The 23,577-nt window shown below is 43.1% G+C and overlaps 1 protein-coding gene across 2 annotated transcripts in view; it reads left to right on the top strand.

Annotated features, from left to right (window-relative positions):
* nectin3b (nectin cell adhesion molecule 3b) overlaps positions 1 to 23,577 on the top strand; it is a 158,128-nt gene that overhangs the window by 23,910 nt on the left and 110,641 nt on the right. The gene's annotated exons all lie outside the window — the stretch shown is intronic.

Raw genomic sequence — 23,577 nt, 5'->3', positions numbered from 1 at the left:
CCTTACCATTAACCCTGTATGTTCTACGTTGGTTTGTCCTTCCAACGTGCAATACCTCACACTTGTCAGTATTAAACTCCATCTGCCATTTTTCAGCCCATTTTTCCAGATGGCCCAAGCCCCTCTGCAGGCTCTGAAAACCTTCCTCACTGTCTACTACACCTCCATTCTTTGTATCATCAGCAAACTTGCTGATCCAATTTACCACATTATCATCCAGATCATTGATATAGATGACAAATAACAATGGACCCAGCACTGATCCCTGTGGCACACCACTAGTCACAGGCCTCCACTCAGAGAAGCAATTCTCTGCCACCACTCTCTGGCTTCTTCCATCGAGCCAATGTCTAATCCAATTTACCACCTCTCCATGTATACCTAGCGACTGAATTTTCCTAACTAACCTCCCATGTGGTACCTTGTCAAAGGCCTTACTGAAGTCCGTGTAGACAATATCCACTGCCTTCCCTTCATCCACTTTCCTGGTAACCTCCTCGAAAAACTCCAATAGATTGGTCAAACATGACCTACCACTCACAAAGCCATGTTGACTCTCCCTAATAAGCCCCTGTCTATCCAAATGCTTGTAGATTCTGTCTCTTCGTACTCCCTCCAATAACTTAACTACTACTGACGTTAAACTCACCGACTTATAATTACTTTTCGATCCTTTTTTAAACAACGGAACAACATGAGCCACTCTCTAATCCTTCGGCACTTCACCCGTAGACAGCGACATTTTAAATATTTCTGCCAGGGTCCCCGCAATTTCAACACTAGTCTCCTTCAAGGTCCGAGGGAACACTCTGCCAGGTCCCGGGGATTTATCCACTTTAATTTTCCTCAAGACAGCAAGCACCTCCTCCTTTTCAATCTGTACAGTTTCCATGGTCTCACTACTTGATTCCCTCAATTCCATAGATTTCATGCCAGCTTCCTTAGTAAATACAGACGCAAAAAACCTATTTAAGATCTCCCCCATTTCCTTTGGTTCCGCACAAAGCCGACCACTCTGATCATCAAGAGGACCAATTTTATCCCTTACAATCCTTTTGCTCCTAATATACTTGTAAAAGCTCTTTGGATTATCCTTCACTTTGACTGCCAAGGCAACCTCATGTCTTCTTTTAGCCCTCCTGATTTCTTTCTTAAGTATTTTCTTGCACTTCTTATACTCCTCAAGCAACTGATTTACCCCCTGTTTCCTATATATTTCATACAACTCCCTCTTCTTCTTTATCAGAGTTGCAATACCCCTTGAGAACCAAGGTTCCTTATTCCTATTCACTTTGCCTTTAATCCTGACAGGAACATACAAACTCTGCACTCTCAAAATTTCCCCTTTGAAGGCTTCCCACCTACCAATCACATCTCTGCCGTCCTTCCCGCCAGGGTCCCTTTCCAGTCAACTTTGGCCAGTTCCTCTCTCATGCCACTTTAATTTCCTTTACTCCACTGAAATACCGACACATCAGATTTCGGCTTCTGTTTTTCAAATTTCACAGTGAACTCAATCATGTTATGATCATTGCCTCCTAAGGGTTCCTTCACCTCAATCTAATCACCTCCGGTTCATTACAATCCAGTACAGCTGATCCCCTAGAGTGGGCTCAACTACAAGCTGTTCTAAAAAGCCATCTCGCAGACATTCTACAAATTCTGTCTCTTGAGATCCAGTGCCGACCTGATTTTCCCAATCCGCTCGCATGTTAAAATCCCCCACAATTATCATAACACTGTCCTTCTGACAAGCCTTTTCTATTTCCTGTTGTAATTTGTAGTCCACATCACGGCAGCTGTTCGGAGGCCTATAACTAACTGCCATCAGGGTCCTTTTACCCCTGCGATTTCTTAGCTCAACCCTTAAAGATTCTGCACCTTCCAATCCTATATCACCTCTTTCCAATGATTTAGTATCATTTCTTACTAATAAAGCCACGCCTCCCCCTCTGCCTACCTTCGTATCCTTCTGATACACAGTATCCTTGGACGTTCAGCTCCCAGAGACGTGCATCCTTTAGCCACGTCTTCGTGATGGCCACAATATCATACCTGCCAATCTGTTGCTGTACGACAAGATCATCCACCTTATTCCTTATGCTGCGTGCATTTAAGTATTACACCTTAAGACCAGTATTTGGTACTTTTCGCTTTGATTTCACTGCAACTTTATTGTATTGCAACTCATCCCAATGGCTACAAATTTGCCCTATCTCCTGCCTGTCTTTCCTGACATCTTTACTGCTCACTATCTTAGATTTATTTCTGTTTTCCCCTTCCTCCGCTCTATCATTCCGGTTCCCATCCCCCTGCCAAATTAGTTTAAACCCTCCCTAACAGCTCTATTAAACCTTCCCGCCAGGATATTGGTCCCCTTCGGGTTCAGGTGTAACCTGTCCATTTTGAGCAGGTCATACTTCCCCCAGAAGAGATCCCAATGATCCAAGAATCTGAAACCCTGCCCCCTGCACGAGTCTCTCAGCCACGCATTCATCTGCCTGATCCTACTATTCTTGCCCTCGCTAGCACTGAGAGGAGCTCCCGGTGCGGCCTCCTCTACATCGGTGAAACCCGACGCAGTTTGGGGGACTGCTTTGTCGAGCACCTCCGCTCTGTCTGCCACAACAGACAGGATTTCCCGGTTGCCACCCTCTTCAACTCCGCTTCCCATTCCCATTCAGATATGTCCATACATGGCCTCCTCTACTGCCATGATGAGGCTAAACTCAGGTTGGAAGAGCAACATTTTGTATATCGTTTGGGTAGTCTCCAGCCCCTGGGCATGAACATGGAATTCTCCAACTTCCGGTAATTCCCTTCCCCTATCCCTATGTCACTCTGCCCCCTCCCTCAGCTGCCTATCACCTCCCTCATGGTTCCACCTCCTTCTACTACCCATTGTGGTTTCCTCTATTCCTCCTTCACCTTTCCTGCCTATCACCTCCCTGCTTCCGCTTCCCCACCCCTTTGTCTTTCCCCTTACTGGTTTTTCACCTGGCACCTTCCCAACCTCCCCCACCTTCTTTATAGGGCCTCTGCCTCCTCCCTCTTCAGTCCTGATGAAGGGTTCCAGCCCGAAACGTTGACTGATCATTTCCACGGATGCTGCCCGACCTACTGAGTTCCTCTAGAGTGTTGTGAGTGTTGCTCTGCCACCCCTGTGCCTCTCGTTGTCATTCTGGAGACATTCAGCCCTTTCATCTCCCGCCCCTTAATCTCTTCTGCTGTTTGTTGTTTGTCACTGATCCTGGAGACGTGCATGCCCCTCCTCTTCTGTCTCCTCTTCTCTCATCTTTTCTTTATCCTGACTCTTTGATCGTGGAGTCTTGTGGTCCTGGCCTCATCTGATTCTTGTTCTTGTTCTCTCCCTCTCCTGGCCACTTCCCGACGACATTTGGCGTCATCTGTTGACTATAATATCCCCCTTCCATTTCCATGCGGCATAATCAGGCTGACCATTTTTTTTTTACCCTAATGCTGGATAGAAGATAGGAAGCAGTAGCACCAAAGGATGCTGATTATTCGTGATGATGTGGTTGGTGCTCTCCTAAACGGACGTGATAGTCCTGCCCTTTTGCTGCGGTTGGTGTGGCTGCTGTGAGCATCGTGAGGCGCTGCTGAGGCTGGCCGTGCGCATGTGTCGGGCTGTGGCGTCGCGGTCTCCATGGAAGGTGGAAGCGGCTCTGTGAGCATCTTGAGGTGCCACTGAGGCTGGCTGTGCGCATGCGTCGGGCTGTGGCGTCCCAATTTCCAGGACGGCCGATCAGGTCTTGGGTGAAAGGCAGCCTGTTGATTTTTGGCGAATGAGCAATTGTATACAAATATATAACCCTGAACTTTGGCTGCATTCTGTAAGTTAGCGCATTTTAATTTGATTTAGGCAAAAAAAGTGCCGCTGTAATGCAGCGTTTGCGTTAATTGGAGGTGACAGACAGACAGAGCACGAGAGTTTTAGTAGTATATAGATTGAGTTCAAAGTGCTAGTGCTTGTGAATTCAAGGTGTTATTTTAATCTTGTGCTGCTATTGAGCATTCAAGGGAGTTGTTGCATAAGTGCCTCTTGTCTCATTACCAAATATGCAGATAAACCACCTCGACCACAAGATACATATGTAATCTTAGGGAGTACTGAGTTATGTTAGCATTTTATTTCAATGATGGTAGACTGCTGCAATATATATATTTCCATAACACTGGAAAAAAGATAGTTATGGATATAAGATTAAGTGAAGTTTGTAGAATTGGTTCTGCTGGGCTTAGTTAACTAAGCCACACACGAAGACCAGCAGTTGGACTTGGTTGTCAGAGGCTATTCGAGACTCTCACCATTGGGAGCATTTAATAGGTAGTAGGAGCTTATCCCTACTCCTCCCCTCCACCCCCCCCCCACCAACGGTTATGACAACCTTAGGAACCAAACCAGGAGAAGGGTAAAGGCGGTTTACTGGAACCTAAAAACTAGTAGCTTCGGGCGGATGGGGCTCGTCAGCTGTCATTGGCAGCTCATTTAGGAGAAGAAGAACTCATGTCAAACCTCCTCTGCCTTGTGTTTATACCCACTCACAGGGAAGGCTTCAGGAGTAAACCCTGAGGAAAATCTGGATCTGGAGTTCCTAAGGCAGTCCCACTTTTGAGTTCAACCCTGACTGGCAACTTCTGCAATGCCACTGGTGCCAAACTGTATACGTCTCTGCAGTTCCTTTAGATTCAGCAGCTGCATGGAGATGGGAGCCTGCTGCATTGGCAATTGCTCGCACTCCATATTGTATTAACCTGTCTTGCCTACTGGCTTGCTTATCACGTGGGCAGATCGATGGAGGGCCTCGTATTAGGATAAGTATAAACCTTGTGGGTAGTGCAAATTACAACAGTATTAGGCAGGAACTAGGGAGTTAATTAAGAACAGCTGTTTTTGGACAAGTCCCCATCTGACCTGTGGAGGCTATTTAAAGACCAACTGCACAGAGTATAGGACCATGTGGGTTTCCTCCAAGTGTTCTGGTTTCCTTCCACAGTCTAAAGATGTACTGGTTGGTCATTGTAAATTGTCATTAGGCTGGGATTAAATTTGGAGATGGCTGGGCTGCAGGGCTGGAAGGGTCAGAGGGACCTATTCCATGCTATTGATTGAAAGGCAGAAATATAAGATCAGATTAGTTCGGCACAACATGTGGGTCAAGCACCCTGTTACTATGCTGTACTGTTCCATGTTCTACAAATTTTAATTTTGGTCTTGACTGTTTGGATTGTCCATAAATCATGTGGAGTAATAAATTGCTCAAAGAGAGATCCAACTATTCCAATTATTTTAGATAATGGTAAAACATAGTATTTAGGTCATTTAAGTAATTTACGTCATTTTTTCCCTTTCTTCCCAAAATCCATAGACTTAAAGCCTTAAATCTTGTGATTTATTTTTGTGTATGGAATAGAGGTCCTCCAGAGGTTGCAAAATACTCGACATTAAACTCATTCATGCAAAGAAGGGTTTGGGAGACAGTGGGATGAATTAGTTGACTGTTGTGGTGTTGCAGGCAGTTTCTGTTAAGTTAGAATAGAGCCTGATGGTTGAGGGGTAATAACTGTTCCTGAACCTGTTGGGGTGAGTTCTCAAGCTCCTCTTGATGGCAGGGGTGAGAAGAGACCATGGCCTGGGTGGTGGGGGTCCCTGATGATAATGCTGCTTTCCTGCGATAGTGTTTCATGCCTGCAGTGGTGGGGAGGGTTTTATCCATGATGGACTGGGCTGTATCAGCTATTTCTGTAGGATTTTTCATTCAAGGACACTGGTGTTTCCATACTAGGCTTTGCTGCAGCCAGTCAATATACTCTCTGCTACACATCCACAGAAGTTTGTTAAAGTTTCAGATGTCATACTGAATCTCCACAAACTCCTAAGGACGTAGAGTTGCTGCCAAGCTTTCTTTGTAATTGTACTTGCATGCTGGGCCCAGGAAAAGTCCTTTGAAATAATAATGCCTAGGAATTTAACCCTTTTCACTTCTGATCCTCTGAGGACTGGCTCATGGACCACTGGTTTCCTTCTCTTAATCCGCTCCTTTGTTGTTATGACACCACTCAGCCAGATTTTCAGTCTCCATCCTATATGCTGATTCATCACCCTCTGGCAGTCAGCAAACTTGAATATGGCATTGGAACTGTGCTTAGCCACACAGTCATAAGTGTAAAGTGAGTAAAGCAAGGGACTAATGATACAGCTTTGTGGTGCAGCTGTGCTGATGGAGTTTGTGGAGCAGAAGTTGTTGCAAATCCGAATTGACTGCTGTCAATAAGTGAGGAAATCCAGGATCCAATTGCATGAAGTGTTATCTCTCCCATCTCTTTCAGCTCCATGCATTGATTACCTCTCTGATCTCCAGAGAACCAATTTGGCTCTCAATATATCTGTAGAAGCCTTTAAGATTCTCCTTCACCTTGTCAGCTAGAGCAACCTCATGCCTCTTTTAGCGCTCATGATTTCCTCAAGTGTTCTCTTGCATTTCTTGTACAACTCTACCTGATTTGTTTCTGTCTGTACCTCCTTTTTCATAACCAGGGCCTCAATATCTCTAAACTTGTAATCCTTGTTTTTATTCTGACAGGAACATACAAACTCTCTACACTCAAACTTTCACTTTTGAAGGTCTCCCACTCACCAAGTACACCTGTGTCTAAAAACAGCCTGGCCTAATCCATACTTGACAGATTCTTTCTGGTACCATCTAAATCGGTCTTTCTCCAATTTAGAATCTCAACCTTAAGACCAGTCCTATCCTTTTCCATGATTACCTTGAAACTAGTGGCATTTTGATGATTAGATGCAAAGTGTTCCCTGTCACAAAGTTTTTGTCACCTGCCCTATCTTATTCCTGAATAGGAGATCTAGTGTCACACTGTCTCTAGCTGGGACCTGTATGTACTGATTATGGAAACTTTTTGAACACATTTGACAAATTCTTTCTCATCCAGCCCTTTTACATTATGGGAGTCCTAGTCAATATATTGAAAGTTAGAATCACCTACTATCACAACCTTACGTTTCTTGCAACAGTCTGTGATTTCTCAACAATTTTGCTTCCCTAAATCCTGCAGAATGTTGGGTGATTGATAAGGTTGTCATATCTTTCTTATTCCTCATTTCTACCCATAAAGCCTCACTAGGTGCCTCACTCCAGTCTATCCTGACTGAACACTACCGTGACATTACCTTGCCCCTACCCCTTTTTATGCCACACCTACCCCTTCCATTCCTCCTGCTCTGTCACGTCTAAAACAATGGAAACCCGGAACACTGAGCTGCCAATTCTGCCTCTCCTGCAACCAAGTCTCACTAATGGCTCGACCTTTTGATTCCTGACTTTGTATGTAGGCAGAACCACATCTTTCTCCACAACCACTCCACTATCTGTTCTCGTGCTTTGGTTCCCATCGCCCTGCAATTCCATCACTGGCCCACTCTCACAGTGTCGGTTCTGCTTCAACCTAGCTTATTTTTATTGGTCCTTGCCAAGCGCCTAATTATGCACAATCCAATGTGAATTTTAGTGGAAGATTTGATCTGTTGTGATTAGAATGGAGTTTCTGACTACCCTTGCAATATTTATTTTAGTACAGCACAGTTAGATTATTTTTTATGTGTAGTTGTGTGTATAATCTTGCTATATGTGAAATGGTTGCCATTTCCCCAGCACTGCTAAAGAATGCACAAATTAAGTGTTTGTTGTAATGCATTTGGGGGAAAATTAATTCTTTGTCAGTTTCTCTGAAACAATTGCAAGATTTTGTCCTACGAAGCAGCTATTACAGATGTTTAGTGCATCAGTATATTTTCTTCTTAGCACCATTGGAAAAATGCAGACAATGGTAGCCAACTATAAAAGACCACAAAGCTAAGTGTTTGATTTGCTACACCTGGGCACTGTCCCAATTCACACATGGTCTATTGGACTTCAAGTATTGTTAATGAAAAGAAACCTCTAATTTCAGACAAAAACAGCAGGGTGGGAGTAATTAGCAGCAGTGAAGTGATCCAGAAATGTTCTGCTTTTTTCCTGATTGCTAGAAGGTAACTTTGCATGGTTCACTAATGAATTTCAAGAACTTTAACGAGCATATTTGGTAAGTTACTTTTCTTTTCCCATGTTCTTATCTGTTTTAATAATCTTTTGTGTAAAGAAATCTAAAAAAAACAATTTCTGGAGGCACTCGGGTCAGGCCACATTGGTGGAAAGTGAATCATGTAGCATTTTGTACCTTGGACCCCTCATCTCAGTATCAGGGGATAGAGACTAGTACAGGCAGAGGAGAGTGGGTGAACCAAAAGGCAGCAACTCTGGGATAATGTCAAATGATGTGATGTGGCAGTTAAGAAGCCTTTAAGATTAGATTAAGCTACCATTTCTATGTTTTACAAATGGAAGGATTGTAGAATGTGTTCAGCCAACCAGCCTACACATAGAACAGTACAGCACAGAAACTTTCCTTTTGGCCCACAGTGTTATTCCTAACATGTCATTTTAAACCACCCCTATCAGCCTGCATGTGGTTTATATTCATCCATTCCCTTCCTGTTCAATTGTCCGCCTAAAAGCCTCTCAAAAGTTGCTATTTGTAAGTGCTTCCACCATTTTGACTAATAACATATTCAGGGCACCTTTCACTCTTGGTTTAAAACATTTCTTTGTAAATCTTGTACCTTCAAAGTTTGGGAAGTTAAATTAGGACAGGATTCACACAGTAAATGGCAGGGCCCTGGAGAGTGTTGTAGAACAGTGACCTTAATTCCTTAAAAGTGGCATCACTGGTAGATGGAGTCAGAAGGAAGGCTTTTGGTACATTGGCTTTCATAAATGTATTTCTTGAGTACAAGAATTGGGATGGTATGTTGAAATTGTATAAGATGTTTGTGAGGCCTACTTAAAGATTCAGAGCACAATTATTATCAAAGAATGTATGAATTATACATCTTGAAATTTGTCTGCGTATAGGCAGCCACAAAGCAAGAAACCTGAATAACCCAATTTTTAAAAAGACTAAAAAACACTGCACAGCGAAAGAGGGAGGAGATAAAAACACACATCATGCAAGCCAACAGCATCCCAAACCAGAATGAGTCCCATATCTGCTGCCAGAGTAGAGCCAAGCCTCACACCAGTGGGGCAGAAACACACAGCAGCTAGATCAGTTCACAGCTTCAGTCCTGCGGAGAAAGGAATAAGCATTCATGGGAACGTGAGCGAAATCAACCCGACCCTTGCCACTGTACCCGACAGTTGGGGTTCCAGTCTATCTGGGGCGATGTTTAAATTGTCCAAGCACCGCATGGTGCCATATTCGAGGACCTTAATCCCGGCACCCCAATATACTTGGGCCACCAGCCCAAAGCCATTCTCAATCTCAGCAAATGGGCTCTGTGCTTGGAACAACCCAACTCTTCCACATCGACTTATCTCCAAATTGCTCACGCCATCTCCAGCAGTGATACAGACTCCATTTGTTACCTCGGCTTGAACACGTTGCCCTCTCAATGTCCCAGCACGACTCACTCCCTGAACCAGTCTGTCCTCCTCACTGCGGTGATAGTTCACCACAATTTGCTTCAGAGAGGTGTTATAAGTAATGCATTTTTTCAAATCTCTTGCCTCTGGTTTACCAGTAGGCTGTCACACATCTTCAGTAGTGCTATTTAAACTGCCATTTAAATCTTAAAATGGGAATATTGTGACGTTTTGGTCACCTACCTACAGGAAAGATGTATGAAAGATTGAAAGTGCAGAGAAAACTTACAAGGGTATTGCTGGGACTTGAGAGTCTATGTTACAGGGAAGGGTTGAATAGGTTAGAATATAGAATATTGAGAAGTTTGATAGAGGTAAACGGTATTACGAGGGGTATCATCATCGTCATCATCAGGTGCCATGCCCAGTTTGAGCTTTGACTGCCATGGCCCACACACTCCTGTTTCGGGTCAAGTGGATCAATTCATTGGTATTCAGTTCCAGTTCTCTGGCTGCTGACTCCATCATCATTTGTCTTTGTCTTCCTCTTGCTTTCTTCCCTTCAATCCTGCCCATAATTACCATGAATCCTAACTCCTCTTTCCTAATCATATGTCCAATGAAGTTATGTTGCCTTTTCATGATCTCATATATTTCTCCTTTTGTGTTTGCTCTGTTCATGATATCCTCGTTAGATATTTGTTTTGTTCGTGATATTCTTTGCATCCTCCTCAAAAACCACATCTCTGCTGCTACAATTGGCTTCCTCACATTACTAGATACTGTCCAACATTCTGAGCCATATAACATAACTGGATAAACGTAACATTTCAGTACTCTGAGGCGGGTTGTCATGCCTAGTTTAGTATTGGTCAGTATACTCTTCATTCTCGTAAAGGTGTTCATGTCGCACCTGCCATCTGATGTCACCAGTTTCCTAAGTAGGAAAAGTTCTGTACTTGTTTTATGTCTTCCCTGTTTATTCTCAGCCTGCAGATAGGATTCTCTTTCTTTTTGGATATCACCATACATTCTGTCTTTTTGCAATTGATTGATAGACCCATTTTTGCACTTTCTTCAACAATTATATCAATTAAGTTTTGTAGTTCTTCCTCCGTACTTGCAATTAACACTGTCATCTGCAGATCTGAAATTATTGATGTTTTCACTGCCAACTTTGATTGCCAAGATGACTGTTATTTTTTGTAATATTATTTCACTGTACACATTAAATAAGTCAGGGGAGAAAACACACCCTTGTTTAACGCCTCTCCTGTATTTTCGTAAACTGACTCACTTCTCCATCTATTCTTACAGAGGCAGTTTGTTCCCAGTACAGATTTCTGATTCGGTGGAGGTCTTTCGAATCTAGATCTAGAGTTTTCTGTAATATTTCAAATAACTTATTGTGCTTCACTTTATCAAATGCTAATGAGGGGTATAGATAGGGTAAATGCAAGCAGGCTTTTTCCACGGAGGTTGGATGAGATTAGAACTAGAGGCCATGGTTTAAGGGTGAAAGATTAAATGTTTAAGGCGAACATAAGGGGGAACTTCACTCAGAAGGACCTGAGAGTGTAGAACAAGTTGCTAGTGCAATGGTTGATGTGAGGTCAATTTCAACATCGAAGATAAATTTGGATAGTTATGTGGATAGGAGGGGTGTGGAGGGATCTGGTCCTTGTTGGTGGTACTAGGCAGGCTTGGCGTGGACTAGATGGCTGAGTGGTCTGATACTGTACTGTAATTTTCTATAACTCTATAACATAAGAATATTAACTGGCACATAGTTCTCTGAAACTGGCCAGGGTGATGAAGACTTATTTGCCATGTTTGCCGCCTTTGTTCAGGGCATTGAGTACAAGGTGGAGATGCAGGAGACAGCATGTGTTGGATTCTAGAGCAATAAAACTTCTGTAGGCAGATTAGGCAGCAACTGTAGAGGGAAGTGAACTGCCAGTCTTTTGGGTTAAGAACCTTTATCTTGTCCAGATGAAGGGTTTTGACCAGAAATGTCAACTGTCCACTTCCTTGCATAGATACTGCTTTACCTGCTGGGTTCCACCAGTGCTTTGTGTTGTATTGTGTAGAGTTTGGATGTCACATTTTTTTACAACTGTACAATATCTTGGTGAGAACACACTTGGAGTATTGTGTGTTGTTCTCATTGCCTAGCAATAGGAAAGATGTACAAGCAGTGTAGACAAAGGAGATGCAGTGGATATGGTGTACTTGGATTCTGAGAACGCCTTTGACAAGGTGCCACACATGAGGCAAGATAAGAGTCCATAGAATTACAGGGAAGTTACTAGCATGGGTAGAGCATTGGTTGATTGGCAGGAAACAGAGTGGGAATAAAGGGATCCTATTCTGGCTGGCTGCCAGTTACCAGTGGAGTTCCACAGGTGTCAGGGTTGGGACCGCTGCTTTTTACGAAATATGTCAATGATTTGGACTACGGGATTAATGGATTTGTGGCTAAATTTGCCGATGATATAAAGGTAAGTGGAGGAGAGGGTAGTGTTGAGGAGCGGGTAGTGTTGAGGAAACAGAGCCTGCAGAGAGGCTTAGATAGTTTAGGGGAATGGGCAAAGAAGTGGCAAATGAAATACAATGTTGGAGAGTGTATGGTCATGTACTTTGGTGGAAGAAATAAACAGGCAGAGTATTATTTAGATGGGGAGAGAATTCAAAATGCAGAGATGCAAAGAGACTTGGGAGTCCTTGTGCAGGATACCCTAAAGGTTAACTCCCAGGTTCAGTTGGTGGTGAAGAAGGCGAATGCAATGTTGGCATTCATTTCCAGAGGTATAGAATATAAAAGCAGGGATGTGATGTTGAGGCTGTATAAGGCACTTGTGAGACCACATTTGGAGTATTGTGTGCAGTTTTGGGCTCCTTATTTTAGAAAGGATATACTGACATTGGAGAGGGTTCAGCGATGCGGAGAAATTACTTTAGTCAGAGGATGGTATCTGTGGAAATTGTTGCCATGAGCGGCTGTGGAGGCCAAGTCATGGGGTGTATTTAAGGCAGAGATAGATGGGTTCTTCTTTAGCCAGGGCATCAAAGGGTATGGGGAGAAAGCAGGGGAGTGGGGATGACTGGAAGAATTGGATCAGCCCATGATTGAATAGCAGAGCAGACTCGATTGGCCGAGTGGTCTACTTCTGCTCCTATATCTTATGATCTTATGTCCTGACGTTGGAAAGAGTGCAGAAAAGATGTTACTGAATGGGAGGGCTTGCTGGGAAGAGGTGGAAGCCAAGGTAAGATCCTTTCTTTCAACACACACAAAATGCTGGTAGAATACAGCAGGCCAGACAGCATCCATAGGAAGAAGCACAGTCGACGTTTCGGGCCAAGACTGTTTAACTGAAAGAAGAAATAGTAAGAGATTTGAAAGGGGAAGGGGGAGATCCGAAATGATAGGAGAAGACAGGAGTGGGAGGGATAGAGTTAAGAACTGGAACGTTGATTGGCAAAAGGGATAGGAGGCTGGAGAAGGGAGAGGATCATAGGACGGGAGGCCTAGGGAGAAAGAAAGGGGGAGGGGAGCCCAGAGGAAGATGGAGAGCAGACAAGGAGTTATTGTGAGAGGGACAGAGAGAGGGGGGAAAAAAGGAAAAAATAAAAAATAACAAATAAATAAATAAGGGATGGGGTAAGAAGGGGAGGGGGGTGCATTAACGAAAGTTAGAGAAGTCAGTGTTCATGCCATCAGGTTGGAGGCTACCCAGACGGAGTATAAGGTGTTGTTCCTCCAATCTGAGCGTGGCTTCATCTTGACAGTAGAGGAGGCCGTGGATAGACATATCAGAATGGGAATGGGATGTGGAATTAAAATGTGTGGCCACTGGGAGATCCTGCTTTCTCTGGCAGACAGAGCGTAGATGTTATTCATTATTTTATTTTTTCCTGTTTTTTTCTCTCTTTCTCCCTCTGTCCCTCTCACAATAACTCCTTGCCTGCTCTCCGTCTTCCGTTGGCACTCCCCTCCCCCTTTCTTTCTCCCTAGGCCTCCCGTCCCATGATCCTCTCCCTTCTCCAGCCTTGTATCCCTATTGCCAATCAACTTGCCAGCTCTTAACTCTATCCCTCCCCCTCCTGTCTTCTCCTATCATTTCAGATCTCCCCCTCCCACTTTAAAATCTCTTACTATCTCTTCTTTCTATGAATCCATCCTGGACACACCTAACAAACTCTGCCCCGTCTAAACCATTGGAACTAATCAGGTGCCAATCAATATTAGGGAAGTTAAAGACACCTATGATAACCCTGTTATTTTTGCACCTTTCCAAAATTTGCCTCCCAATCTGCTCCTCGGTATCTCTGCTGCTACCAGGAGGCCTATAGAATACTCCTGATAGAGTAACTGGTCCCTTCCTGTTCCTGACTTCTGCCCATACTGACTCAAAAGAGGATCCTGCTACATTACCCACCTTTTCTCTAGCTGTAATAATATCCCTGACTAGTAATGCCACCCTTCCTCCCCTTTCCCCCCTCTCTATCCCTTTTAAAGCACTGAAATCCAGGAATATGGAGAATCCATTCCTGCCCTGGTGCCAGCCAAGTCTCTGTAATGGCCACTACATCATAATTCCATGTATGTATCCAAGCTCTCAGTGCATCACCTTTGTTCCTGATGCTTCTTGCATTGAAGTACATGCACTTTAGCCCTTCTACCTTACTACCTTTACACCCTTTATTCTGCCTCCAGAATCTCATCAGCTACTTCTTTCAGAACCCCAGGGTGTAGGCCATCTGGTCGAAGTGTCTTATCCACCTTCAGACCTTTCAGGTTCCCAAACATCTTCTCCCTAAGTAATAGCAACTGCACTCACCTCTGCCCCGATGCTTTCGAATTTCTGGTGTAAGGCTAATGTCTTCCACAGTGAAGACTGATGCAAAATAGTTATTGAGTTCATCCACCAGTTCCTTGTCCCTCATTCCTATCTCTCCAGTGTCATTTTCTGGTGAACAGATATCTACACTTGCCTCTCTTTTACTCTTCATGTATCTGAAAAAGGTTTTGGTATTCTGTTTGATTTTATTAGCTAGCTTTCTTCATATTTTGTTGTTTCCCCTCATGGCTCTTAGTTGCCTTCTGTTGGTTTCCCAATCCTCTAACTTCCCACTAATTTTTGGTCTATTATACGCTATATCTTTGGCTTTTACGTTTTCTTTGACTTTCCTTGTCAGCCTCGGTTGTCTCATCCTAGCTTTAGAATAGTTCTTCTTTAGAATGTCTCTATCCTAAGCCTTCCAAATTGCTCCCAGAAAGTAGAACTATTGCTGTTAGTGTTCCTTTTGAATCAACTTTGGCCAGCTCCTTTCTCATGCCTCTGTATCTATCACTATCTCTTGATCAAAAGCTGTAATGAAAAGCTGTTGTTCGATCTATTAATGCTCCAGGTTCAAGTCTGGTAGGTTATTTCACTAAGTTATCCCATATTACATACATTTATGACACATTTCTGAAAACTCTGGTCATAAATATAGTCAGCTTTTATTATTCAACAAGCTTAAAAAATATTTTAAAAAGGCAGATGTATAATTTGTTCCACTAAATTAGTATCTACCCTTTCCAGGCATAGCTAGACAAAAGCAAAATAGCACTTGCAATTTGATCAATTTATTTTCAATTCAGTTGTTTAGCCAACTTTCGTCAATTGCAAATTTTAGGGAAAATTCAAGTTTTGGCTTGCAACATGAATAGGATACTTTCCAAACCATTTACTTAAAATAAGAAATCAGATATTATACATATTGTCTATGAAACTATTGGAAATTTAGCTGGCAGTGAAGTTAATCAAGGTAATGTTCAGCTGAGGACGTCTCTATCTCAGAAATTTTGTTTGGTATTCTCTAACAAAGTGTTGGTGCGTGGCCAGGTGGTTAGGGCATTCGTCTAGTGATCTGAAGGTCGCTAGTTCGAGCCTTGGCTGAGGCAGCGTGTTGTGTCCTTGAGCAAGGCACTTAACCACACGTTGCTCTGCGACGACACTGGTGCCAAGCTGTATGGGTCCTAATGCCCTTCCCTTGGACAACATCAGTGGCGTGGAGAGGGGAGACTTGCAGCGTGGGTAACTGCTGGTCTTCCATACAACCTTGCCCAGGCCTGCGCCTGGTCTCACGAGAATAACGGATGCCTATGTATTTTTTTTTGATTGGTCAGGGCATCAAAGGATATGGAAAGAAGGCAGGTGTATGGGGCTGAGTGGGATTCGTGATCAGCCATGATGGAACGGCAGAGCAGACCCGATGGGCTAAATGACCCAAAGCTGCTCCCATGTCCCATGGTCTTAAATGATTATTATGTGTAATTCTGGTTAATTGGGACACATTGTACATTTTGTCCCAAATATATAGCTGCTGCAATAAGCCGAAGTTTCATGGAAATAGTTAAAACTGCATACAAAATGCAAACTACCATTCAATTGAGTAACTAACAAATTAAATACAGAATAAAATTTAACAGTACCATTACTATAACAGTACTATGAAACTATTAGTTCCTAATAGCTACTGATGAAGGAGTTCACCCAGTGTACTCTGCTTTGTTCTTTTGATTGACTGTAAATGAACAAAATCAGTGCAGACACCAGCACAGCAGATAATGGACTGCCTTCATACAATGCTTTTGATGACTGCATCCGCCAAATCTTCATTTTCATTGTAGCCGTCAATGTGATTGTCGATATCTTAATTCTTTGTATTGTGTGGGCAATCCACATTAGGGGTGCATAAAGAAGAGCTATTTTTTTAATCAGGGTGGCAATCAAGATTTTAAAGGCAGAGCAGTTTCTCTGAATTGAGTGACCAATATGCAAGAGGGATTCATTAGAAAGGGCCAATAAGAATAATTCATGGGTTCCAGTGTTTGGAGTGGCTTTGGCACATCAGGCTTGGGTGGGGTAAATTGTCTTGCAGATTAGTCTCTCTCTGTTTTTATTTGTTCATTCCTCATCTGTTAGGGTATAGTAATTTAGTGTGAATGGCTCTAGGGAATGTGTTTTGTACTCTGTGTGGGATGTGGGAAGTTTGGGAGACCTCTAATCTACCAGATAAACACATCTGCACTGAGTTGCAGCTCTTGAGAGAACATATTAAGAAACTGGAGCTGCAACTAAATGACCTTCGAGTCATACGGGAGAATGAGGAAGTGATAGATAGGAGCGACAGGAGGTAGTTACCACAAGGTTACAGGAGACAAGTAGCTGGGTGACTGTCAGAAGAAGCAGGAAGTACATCTGTAGCCATTCCCCTCAATAAGTATACATTTTAGATACTATTGAGGGGGTGATCTACTGGGAGGAGCCACAGTCCCTGGCACTGAGGCTGGTGCTGTAGCTCAGAAGAGCAGAGAGGTGAAGAGGACTGCAGTGTTGATAGAAGCTTCCATAGTCAGGGGAACAGAGATGAGGTTCTGTGGTATATAGATGGTATATTACCTCCCTGGTGCTGGGATCAGGAATGTCTTGGATCGGGTCCATGGCATTATTAAGGGTGAAGATGAGCAGCCAGAAGTCTTGGTACATATTGGCACCAATGCCGTATGTAACGCTCAGCTATATTGGCTCGTATTTATCTCGGGGAAACCCCGTCCGCCGCCCACCTGGTCTCCCGGTTACGTCAGTTGCTGTACAAATGCCACCTGATTGGGCTTCAAACATCAATCATCAGCCAGCACATAATGTATGTTTTACCAGTTACACTTTATAGATATTACTAAGTCTATGAGATTAATAGAAATACAATACAAAAAGGAATGGAAAAGGCGCCAGACTTATCAAAGTTCAATTTCTTCGTGCACACATTGGAGCTGGGGACCTCCTTCCTTCCCTCTGCGATCCACTCGGACCCCATCGACTCGCAGCTCAGGACCACTCGGAGTGATCAACCAGAGCACTCCCTGTACGTACGTCGTCCTCACAGTCTCTCCTCCAACTCCCCACCAAAACCCCCTCGTTCCCAGCCATATGAGACAGCATATCACCCCAAGAAAGAATAACGTGGACACCCATTGGTTCATTTACTCTGTTATCTATGTTATAACCCAAGCTAAGTGCCAGCTCAAGACTTTATCAGCGTTTAACATAGCAAGGAAGCCATTTAATTAACATACGCAGTAACATAAAAGATTAACATAACATAGAAGCCATTTTGATTAACATACGCAGTAACATAAAAGAAGAAACTCCTTACATGTAGGTAGACAGGGGTCCTGAAGAGAGATTTTAGGGAGCTAGGTAGAAAGCTGAGAAAGTAGGACTTCCAGGGTAGTTATCTATGGATTGTCTCTGCCACATGCCATTGAGGGTAGGAATAGAATCATTGGGATCACTTCTGTTGAAGGTATGACCTGCACAAAAGGGTCAGGTTACACCTGGACCTGAGGGGGTCCAATGTCCTTGCGGGCATGTTGGCTGGAGTTGTTCAGGTGAGTTTAAACTAATTTGGCAGAGGGATGGGAACCGGAGTGATAGTGCTGAAGATTAGGTAGTTGGTTTACAAACAGAGGCAATGTTAGTAGGGAAGTGGTGTTAGGTAAATTGAAGGGATTAAAGGCAGATAAATCCCCAGGGCCAGATGGTCTGCATCCCAGAGTGCTTAAGGAAGTAGCCCAAGAAATAGTGGATGCATTAGTGATAATTTTTCAAGACTCGTTAGATTCTGGACTGGTTCCTGAGGGTTGGAGGGTGGCTAATGTAACCCCACTTTTTAAAAAAGGAGGGAGAGAGAAGCTAGGGAATTATAGTTAGACTAACGTCGGTGGTGGGGAAACTGCTGGAGTGGGTTATCAAAGATGTGATAACAGCACATTTGGAAAGCGGTGAAATCATCGGACAAAGTCAGCATGGATTTGTGAAAGGAAAATCATGTCTGACGAATCTCGTAGAATTTCTTGAGGATGTAACTAGTAGAGTGGATAGGGGAGAACCAGTGGATGTGGTATATTTGGATTTTCAAAAGGCTTTTGACAAGGTCCCACACAGGAGATTAGTGTGCAAACTTAAAGCACACGGTATTGGGGGTAAAGTATTGATGCGGATAGAGAATTGGTTAGCAGACCGGAAGCAAAGAGTGGGAATAAACGGGACCTTTTCAGAATGGCAGGCAGTGACGAGTGGGGTACCGCAAGGCTCAGTGCTGGGACCCCAGTTGTTTACAATATATATTAGTGACTTGGATGAGGGAATTAAATGCAGCATCTCCAAGTTTGCAGATGACACGAAGCTGGGCGGCAGTGTTAGCTGTGAGGAGGATGCTAAGAGGATGCAGGGTGACTTGGATAGATTGGGTGAGTGGGCAAATTCATGGCAGATGCAATTTAATGTGGATAAATGTGAAGTTATCCACTTTGGTGGCAAAAATAGGAAAACAGATTATTATCTGAATGGTGGCCGATTAGGAAAAGGGGAGGTGCAACGAGACCTGGGTGTCATTATACACCAGTCATTGAAAGTGGGCATGCAGGTACAGCAGGCGGTGAAAAAGGCAAATGGTATGCTGGCATTTATAGCGAGAGGATTCGAGTACAGGAACAGGGAGGTACTACTGCAGTTGTACGAGGCCTTGGTGAGACCACACCTGGAGTATTGTGTGCAGTTTTGGTCCCCTAATCTGAGGAAAGACATCCTTGCCATAGAGGGAGTACAAAGAAGGTTCACCAGATTGATTCCTGGGATGGCAGGGCTTTCATATGAAGAAAGACTGGATGAACTGGGCTTGTACTCATTGGAATTTAGAAGATTGAGGGGGATCTGATTGAAACGTATAAAATCCTAAAGGGATTGGACAGGCTAGATGCAGGAAGATTGTTCCCGATGTTGGGGAAGTCCAGAACGAGGGGTCACAGTTTGAGGATAAAGGGGAAGCGTTTTAGGATCAAGATTAGGAAAAACTTCTTCACACAGAGAGTGGTGAATCTGTGGAATTCTCTGCCACAGGAAAAGGTTGAGGCCAGTTCATTGGCTATATTTAAGAGGGAGTTAGATATGGCCCTTGTGGCTAGGGGAATCAGAGGGTATGGAGGGAAGGCTGGTGCAGGGTTCTGAGTTGGATGATCAGCCATGATCATAATAAATGGCGGTGCAGGCTCAAAGGGCCGAATGACCTACTCCTGCACCTATTTTCTATGTTTCTGATGTGCAGTGACACTCCTAGCAAGGAGAGGCTGATGATGAGGCAAAATTGCAGTCAACAGGATGAGTTGCACTGTAAAAGACAGACAAAATCGAAAAGAGTGAATGTAAGACTGAAGGTGTTATATTTGAACACGCTGTACCTGGAATAAAGTCGATGAACTTCTAGCACAATTACAGATTAGGAAGTATGATTATGTAGGCATCACTACTGAATCATGGCAGAAAGAAGATTACAGCTGGGAGCTTAATGTCCAAGGATACACATTGTATTGAAAAGCCAGGCAAGAAAACAGAGGGGGTGGTGTGGTTCTGTTGGTTTAAAAAAAATGAAATTAAGTCATGAGAAGGAGGTGACATAGGGTTGGAAGGTGTTGAATCATTGTCTTGTGGATCTGTTGAATTTCAATACTTCATGTCTCCACATTCTAAGTAACATAGGCTCATCCATTTTACAACTTCCTGCTGCTCAGTTGTCATTTGTTAAGGCAGATTTTGGTGAGTAACAACCAGGTGTTTATTTTGTGTTTATTTTGAAAAAAGATCCTGATGGGAGTTATATACAGACCCCCAATGGTAGTAAGGATGTGGTCTACAAGTTACAACAGGAGATAGAAAATGCATGCCAAAAGGAATGTTACAATAGTCATGGGTGATTTCAGTCAGCAGGTAAATTGGGAAAATCATAAACACAAAATAATCTGCAGATGCTGGGGTCAAAGCAACACTTACAACACGCTGGAGGAACTCAGCAGGTCGGGCAGCATCTATGGAAATGATTAGTCAACGTTTCGGGCCGGAACCCTTCGTCAGGATTGAAGAGGGAAGGGGCAGAGGCCCTATAAAGAAGGTGGGGGGAGGGTGGGAAGGAGAAGGCTGGTAGGCTCCAGGTGAAAAACCAGTAAGGGGAAAGGTAAAGGGGTGGGGGAGGGGGAGGGGAAGCCGGGAGGTGATGGGCAGGAATGGTGAAGAAGGAATAGGGGAAAAAACAATGGGTAGTAGAAGGAGGTGGAACTATGAGGGAGGTGATAGGCAGCTGGGGGAGGGGGCAGAGTGACATAGGGATAGGGGAAGGGAGGGGGAGGGAATTACCGGAAGTTGGAGAATTCTATGTTCATACCAAGGGGCTCGAGACTACCTAGATGGTATGAGGTGTTGCTCCTCCAACCTGAGTTTAGCCTCATCATTGCAGTAGAGGAGGCCATGTATGGACATATCTGAATGGGAATGGGAAGCAGAGTTGAAGTGGGTGGCTACCGGGAGATCCTGTCTGTTGTGGCGGATGGAGTGGAGGTGCTCGACGAAGCGGCCCCCCAATCTGCGTCGGGTTTCACTGATGCAGAGGAGACCGCACCGGATGCAATAGATGACCCCAACAGACTCACAAGTGAAGTGTTGTCTTACCTGGAAGGACTGTTTGGGGCCCTGAATGGTGGCAAGAGGGGAGGTGTAGGGACAGGTGTAGCACTTACGCTTACAGGGATAAGTGCTGGGTGGGAGATCCGTGGAGAGGGACTGTGGATCAGGGAGTCGGGGAGGGACCGATCCCTGCGGGAAGCAGAGAGGGGTGGAGAGGGAAAATCAGGTTGGTGCTGGATTCCAGGAGGAGAAGTTCCAGAACGCCTACAAGATGGCTTTTTAGAGTAGCTTGTGGTTGAGCCCACAATGGGATCAGCTACTCTGAATTGGATGTTGTGGAATGAACCAGAATTGATTAGAGACCTTAAGGTAAAAAAAACCCTTCAGGGCAAGTGATCATAATATGATGATTGAATTCACCCTGAAATTTGAGAAGGAGAAGCTGAAGTCAGATGTATCAGCATTACAGTGGAGTAAAAGGAATTACTTTTTTTTTAATTTTATTTTTATTTGGATAAGGAATTCACAATTATCATGTACTTTTTTCACACATATAACCTTTTCCATTTTTTTATATGTATAAAACTACAATTATTTATACATTCTTAAGTACACATTGAGATGATATAAAAGGAAAATAAACATTTAAATAGATAATTATGTACTGTGGTAAATCTAACCTATTAGGCTAAGTAATGAAATTAGTTGTTAAGAAAAATGGTAATAATAGTTTCCATACAACCCTTCTGGACCATTTCCACTGGTCCAAAATGTTGCATACAAGCCTATATACCAACCATTGTAGGTGTTTATATCCCAATTTGTTCATGCTTGTTCCTGCTCGCAGACATAATTATCCAATCCCTATGTACTTATTTACTTAATTTTTTCATTTTTTTTATCCCTTTCCCAAATCTTTCCCTTTACTTGTGTTAGTTCTCTATTTTCCAAAAAAAAACAAACATTTAGACTAGGGGTGTTTACGTTAGCAATATTACTGTGTTGATGAGAAGAGCAATATAAATCATCAGGAGAGTCATCTAAAGTCTGCTCGCATTGGGGTTATATATTCAATCCATTTATTCCAGATTTGATAAAATGTTTCTTTTTGAGTTCTCAGGGAGTAAGTTAACTTTTCCATTTTAAATATTTCCAAGATAATTTCGTACCAATCTTCTAATGTAGGTGGTATTGGATTTAGCCATTTTCTAGTGATTGATTTCTTACTTGCCGCTACGAGGGCCTGCTGCAACTTTATATCTTCCTTCTGTTCAAGGAACAATACATGCCCCAAATAGAGCGTCTCAAAGTTCAGAGGTATCTGGGACCAACTAATGTTCTATGAATACCTTCCCAAAATAGACTTAATTTAGGGCAATCCCAGAAAATATGAAAATGATTTGCCTCCTTGGAGCCGCACCTTCTCCAACACATCACATTTGTATCTTTATATTTTTCCTGATATGGGGTCTTGTAATCTTATAATGTTTTTCCAACAATGTTCTCTCTAAGTCAAAGAATTAGTCGAGGACCATTGAAAGCTGCAGATTTTCCCCCAAGCCTCCTCTGAAAGTACCAACCCCGCTTCTTTCTCCCACTTCTCTTTAATATACAGTGTATTTACATTTTTTAGCATGGGAGAGTGCATTATATAGGCGAGAAACTGATTTACTAGGTATTGAACTGCAAGCCGAATTCAGAATCTTGAAAAATTCTAATTCTACTGTTGATAGGTCTGTATATCTACAACTCTGGTTAACATAGTTTCGTATTTGAAAGTACCTAAAAAAGTCATTATGTTCTAGGCCATGTTTGTCCTGCAGGATTTGGAAACTTTGTAATACTCTTTTATCTATAAATGAGAGGTAGGTTGTAAGACCTTATCCATAGCTCAAATCTTTTATCTCCTCTGTTGGGAAGGAATTCGGTATCATATGCACACCATCTAAAGAGTTTTAACATGTTATTAATTCCACATGAATTAACCACCTTCTGCTATACTTTAATGTAAGATTTATCCAAGCATTATTAAATTTTTCCAACTGGGCCATCGATCCTTTGTCAGCTATTGAGGCCTGAAGAGGAAAACTGTCAACTAATCCAAATTCTATTTCCTTCCATCTAGCCTTATATTCCCTATTACACCAATATAACAGAGGGGTTATCTGTGAGGCATAAAAATAATTTCTCAGGCAAGGAAGAACCATACCTCCTCCTTCCTTCCCTAACTGTAAGGTGTTATATCGAATTCTAGGTTTCCTTCCTTGCCAAATGAAGCGGGAAATCCATTTGTCCCATTCCCTGAATTGATTATCATCCACCTCCACTGGTAAAGTACGGAAAAGATATAATAACCGTAGGGCTGTCATATAGAGTCTGAATTACTTTAATAAACCTTTCTTGAAAAACGAATCTTCCTAACACTCTGTATAGGAATGCCTAACTAACCGAATCAAAAGCTTTCTCAGCGTCCAATCCTACTACCATTGTCTCTGTCTCGTTCTTATTAACCTGTTCTAATATGTGCAGAGTTCTCCTTATGTTGTCCTGTGTTTGTCTTTGTTGAATAA

This window comes from Mobula hypostoma, chromosome 7 (genome assembly GCF_963921235.1).
Source record: "Mobula hypostoma chromosome 7, sMobHyp1.1, whole genome shotgun sequence".
Lineage (NCBI taxonomy): Eukaryota > Metazoa > Chordata > Chondrichthyes > Myliobatiformes > Myliobatidae > Mobula > Mobula hypostoma.
Note: the sequence above shows the minus strand (reverse complement) of the source record. Positions and strands in the feature narration are given on the sequence as shown.